Source organism: Geospiza fortis, unplaced genomic scaffold (genome assembly GCF_000277835.1).
Source record: "Geospiza fortis unplaced genomic scaffold, GeoFor_1.0 scaffold237, whole genome shotgun sequence".
Lineage (NCBI taxonomy): Eukaryota > Metazoa > Chordata > Aves > Passeriformes > Thraupidae > Geospiza > Geospiza fortis.
Window position 1 is genome coordinate 4,179,270 of NW_005054319.1, and position 5,719 is coordinate 4,184,988.

General features: G+C 35.7%; 1 long non-coding RNA gene across 1 annotated transcript in view; it reads left to right on the forward strand.

Annotated features, from left to right (window-relative positions):
• LOC115947813 overlaps positions 1-4,674 on the forward strand; it is a 7,082-nt gene extending 2,408 nt beyond the window's left edge. Inside the window, exons 2-3 of the long non-coding RNA XR_004081671.1 lie at positions 2,566-2,604; positions 3,092-4,674. This is a non-coding gene — a long non-coding RNA (uncharacterized LOC115947813). The remainder of the gene's footprint in view (positions 1-2,565; positions 2,605-3,091) is intronic.
• The last annotated feature ends 1,045 nt before the right edge of the window (positions 4,675-5,719 follow it).

Sequence of the window (5,719 nt, forward strand, 5' to 3'; positions counted from 1 at the left end):
ATGGTGGAGCTATATTTTGAAAGCAAATAATTTTGTTTCAAAATAATGAAACATTAGAGCATATTTTATAAAAAGTTACTCAATTTAGTTCAGTTTTAATGCACAAAGCTGCTTAAGAAAATGTGAACTGCTCAGTGTTTTCACACTGGATAAAGAATATGTTTTTAAATAGACTATGTTCTCCATTTCTTTTTATGTTTGTGGGGAAAAATTGAAAGCATTAGGGAATAACAGTACAGTTATGCCTAAAAGACTTTCACATAGCATTTGCTGTTGATGGAGAACACTTCAAAAGCATGAGAATCTGGATACTTAGTTCAGTTATTGTACCAGCTGAGAACAAATGGATTATTTTGTGCAGGGGTGTTCTTCCCCCTGGCCTGCATTCTGCTGTTCCTGCTGGAAGTGCTATCCAGCAGGTCATGGATAATGAGCACAGCTGAGTTCTCATGACTAACAAAACCCTGCCCCTGCTCTTTACTCTGAAAGGCTTTTCCAGAGCTCGGCAGTTAAGGAAGACTCCAAACCTGAAAAACAAGGTGGCAGATAACTACAATTAAAACAAACAGATAATTTTTTCAATGTCTTAATCACATTTGCAAGATAAATACACTGCCAGGTACTAGTTATGTTCTTAAATACTGTCTCATTCACAGTTAAAACCTTTTCATGCTGTTGGCAGGAGTGGTTATCTCCTCCATACATTAAATCATTCAATGGAGTATTTCTATGTGTTTCTTATATTTGAATCTCCAGTATCCTGATTGTTTCTGTGGAATTTCTGTATTTACTCTCTACAAAGTACAGTTGCCTGGCAGTTCTTTTCCTAGCTGCTGCTTTTTCTTGAAATGGTTTGGACTTCCTTTATAATTTGTACAAAGCATTCTCTTCTATAAATGTAATTTTAATTTTGTTATAGTAAAGCTGGGATATTCTGATACGAGTTAAAAAGAGATATATTCTTCAGCTAAAATAATGAAATGCTGCCTTGAACCTATTAAAAATGAGATAACATTATTTTTATTAGATTATGAAACTGCAAGTAATGACAGATAAATGCAGATAAATCAGTATTCTTAGAAATCTAAACTGCTAATCAATAAAAGATGTTACTCCAGAATACTGACCATAGGCAGCAGCAATGAGTAAAGCAATATCTTTATCACAATGGGATTTTGGAAGGTCTGTACTAATTCCAGAGTAACACAACAGCAAAGAAAGGTGTGCATTTACCATGCTTATTGCAGCACCTACAGCTACACACTTGGGGTGTGCTTCCATTCTTTCCACTGCACTTTTAATCATTTATGGAAGGTACTTAGGCAGGAATATGTCCTTGATCTAAACAAGCAGATATTAATCCATGTGTATGTTTATATTTAAGTGTTTATATATACTTACTACATGCAGTCAGGAAAACTACAATTTCAAATTTTATGTTAACAAAATGGTCCTTTAGCTTTAGATCACAATATTAGAGGTGTGCTGGGAGCATGATGAACAAAAGACTCCCTGCATGCTGCTGCAAAGCTGGTTGGACATCCTACCTTCTTTTCAGCCCAGTTTTGAACAGAGCCTTGTCCACTCACATTCACTTGGATAACAGGAACTCTTTAATTTTCTTGCAGGGCCCTTTAGTAAAAGTTTAGACACAAACTCCACCTTTGAGTTTGGAGTCTGCTTCCATTGTTAAAAAAATGTCTCCTCCCCTTCTGCCAACGATCAACAATTGTTTAACACTTCTGTAGTGCTTCTTTACCATGATAATAACAGTAACTTTTTGAGATGTCATCTAACATATGTCCCTGAATAATTGAATAATTGATCAATAGTAGTAGATAAAAATATTAAAATTATGTTTAACTGCAGCACCAACAGCAAGCAAAGTAATACAAGACCCAGCATATCACAAATGAACATTGTGTAGCTGAGAAAGGAAAAAACTAGAATTTAGTACTCCAGGAAATAAAAAAGTTACACTTCCTTATCATAAAAAGCTTTAATAATCTTGTTAACAATTACTTTGAGCAGTTCATTTGAGAATGTCTAAGATTAAAAAGCAGTAGTGAGCTTAAAGCTGTGTAAAAAGTCTTATCAAAAGCTGTTATCAATTTAATCATTCAAACAAAGTAGCAAATGTTACCCTTTTTTAAATTGGAATTCTCAGGAGATTTCTCTTAGAAGACCATCCATATGCTATAACTTTAGACATGATATATTTTATTATTATAATTGTCAGATGGTAAATTCTGTCTCTTTTTTTCAAGATAATACACTTAAAGATGGCTGTTCTGTGAAGAGAACAGTATTTGGAATGTATGCAATAAATTTCAAGGCTCTTCAAGAACATGATATTGCCTCAATTGGAGTGGCTGGGAAGATTCACATTGACTCTACTGTGCATAGGGCTGCACTTTTAACCCAGGCTAAATTTAATGATATTCCCATAAATCACCAAGTCCAGGCATTGCAGCTCAGCTCCCACAGGCAGATCCTCAGCTCCAGAGCTCTGATTAAGTCAACAGGGCTAGACATCAGTACTGATCTTGTGTGATTGGATTACAGGATTGGAGCTGTGATTTGTCCTACTGAAACCACTCTAAGGTACTTAAACAGATAAATCCTACTATCAGATTTCTTTTCTTACTGATTACACTTTCTGAAATGCAAAAAAAAAACCAAAAACCAAGAAAACAAAACAACAACAAAAACCCCCAAGCTTGCTTTCTCCACGTAGCATTGTGATAAGGTGTATGTAGGGCTGGAAGGACAACAGAAATACCTCTTGGGCAATAATAGTAAAAGTGTGATTTTCCTTTTCTACAAAAAGGTTGTAAAATATCTGTGCTTTTTTAATTTCCTCTGAGCCCACTTCCAGTTCTTAGTTAACCCTACCCTCCCTATATGATCTGAACTACTTGACAATTTCTGTTATAAAGGAAAATTGTGTCTGGGTTGCTTCCTGTCTCAAGTTTTAATTCATACCTTCTCATCCCATGTTTCTGGCAAAATAACCTATAGAATTAAACCACTAATTTTTCAAAACACTTTTTTTTAATTGGTTGGTCTTTCTGGTTTTTTTTTCTCTCAGGTTTGTATGTTAGGTTGAGAGGAGTCACCTTGTGTATCCCATTATCTTACTGTGGCTGGAATATCTGCTAGGAGGCAGAAGAGCCCTCCCAGGCAGATCACCTGCTGAATTTAACAAACACATGTGAATAACAAAGATTGACCAGAAATATTGTCACTTATAAAAGGATTCTTTTATACTAACTGTAGTAACAATAGCCATATATAAAAGGGAATCAAACCTTTGGACAGTGCTGTTTCAATAGAGGCCTTCAAAAAAATCACTTTCTGTGTGATGAAAGAGAAATGCTCAAAATCCGTTCAGGAATACTACAATTCCTTATGGATACCTAATGAAAATGTATTAGAATTAACTGGAAATTGAGCAAGTAGCAAAAAAACTGACTGTTACAAAATATCCAGTGATGAAAAGCTCTTCAGGCTTCTGCTTGCCAGCACTGGCAAGTAAGTAGTTTTGCTAAATAGAAGGAAAGCAGAAGATAGAGCTATCAACTGCAAACGAATGATTATAAACCAGAAAGAAAATGTGAGGAAGAGCTCTGAAAATTATGATTGACAGTGACAACACAGACCAGACAGCTTTTATTTTAAGCAACAGATTGTTGGGAACATACACCGTATATCAAAGTGAAGGACTTGAAACCTGCTGTAGTCTGTACAGATGTTCTCACTCAGAAAGCAGCTAGAGGGAACAGAAGATAAAAGAAGGCTGTCCAACTTCAAAAAAGATTTGAATTTTCATTCAGTTTTGACAAGTTTTTATGCTAGTCTCTGATTTTCAGTGTGGTAGAAAATTCAGCATCTACAAACCTGACCTAAAGTGAGAAACACCTGAAGGGATACAAGGGAACCCTTAAGAAGGTGCTATACAACATCATGAAATGTTTTTTGTTGTTTTAATCTTAAATGCTTTTATACAAAAATTGGAAATCCTGTAACTGTTGTAGCTCTGGAGTGGGTCATACGTGCTTGCAGTCAGCAGTACCTGGAATGCAAGGCTAAGATCTGAGAGGCCATTTAGGAATCCCTGCTGCAGAAAAGATTTTTTTATGATACAAAGCAATACAGGATTACTGAGCTCAGAAGGGTTATTTGTGCATAACTTCCAGCTAAAGTGATTAAGGGCTTCAGCCACTAGCCCCAGAAAAAAACCAACAAAGAGCATCAAAAACATCCTGCTTGTCATTGCTGCTGGCTTTTTGTTCAATGAGCAAGAGGTCTGTGTTGGTTTTGGTCCTTTGCCCTTGGGGGCACTTTTAACAAAACATAATACTTGAAAGAATTCCAAAATGTGTTTGTTTTTTTTTTTTCTTTTCTTTGAACTAGAAGGTTAAAGATAAATAAAGGAGTATTTTGATATGTCTGAAAAATACTTGTGATAACAAATAGACAAAGCACTTCCTAACGTTCAAGACTTAAAAGTGCACTTTACAAACATGCCACAGTTCTTGGTAACAAAACCCCTATCCAATACCTTTTCTTTTTTTTTAATGTAAGGTAGAGCACTCCATCCTGTTTTAAAAAATCATCTCTCTAAGAAATGTGAACATCTTCAGCAGAATCTTTGGTACTTGTGTTTGGTTTAAGGTTTTGGGGGTTTTAAATTTTAAGCTGCTATAATATCTGCCAGAAAAAGCAAGAGCCAAGAAACATACTGAAGAGATAAATGTTGTGATGAGTGTAAATTGGTAAGAAGTTCCTCTGGCAATCTCAGATTTGCAGAGAGCAAATTTGGGTTCCTGTACAGATGAGTTGCTCTTACAGAATTTTATATGTAAAATTCTGAGTATGAGATGAACAAAGAGACTACCACAAAGTCATAGGCCACCGCCTTAAATCTGACTTCAAAGCATCTCAGATCCCAATAGGAAGAGATTTGGATGTGCACAGAGTAGCATGCCTATTTCTGAGTTTATTTGCAAAAGTATTTAGAGTTCCTTAACATTCCCCATTGCAGGTATCATGCCCAATTATATAAATGTATGTAAAACTATTGATAAACCATCTGAAAGTGATGACAACATGAGTAATCAAGGCTGTGTCACACCACTGTCACAGTGGGTGGCTGGAATATCATGGGCAAAGGTTACAGTTTACTATTGCAGGATCTGCCATACAAATTCCAAAAGCCATGAGGAACCTACAGTCATGTGCAGGGAGCACTGATAGCACTTTCTTAGCCATGGAGGTCTAACCACATGCCAAAACTTTACAGAACTTTATTACATTTATTATATTCAGTTTTTTCCTCTCTCCTTTTTTTTTCTGTTTAAATGCTTGTTTTGAGGGACAATATTATCTCAGCATTCATCATGAAGAAAAAAGTACACATTAATTTTGTACTCAGAGTATCAGCCTGTTCTTCAGAGTTGCCAATACCAGTTCTTTTCAGAATACAGCTCATAACAATAACATTCTTCCTCAAAACTATCAGTTGTGGCAGCAAGGGATCTCCAGACCTAACAAAAACTAAGTTTTTTGAGTCTAGAATCAAAAGGTCACCTCATAGCAGCTTTCAGAAGAGATCTCTGAAGGGTGATTGGCTCCTGTTTAAATGTTTTTTAATGTTCAACATTTAGCAGAGGATACATCTTTATTCTGCTCCCTTAATGGGAGTATTTCATTCAAC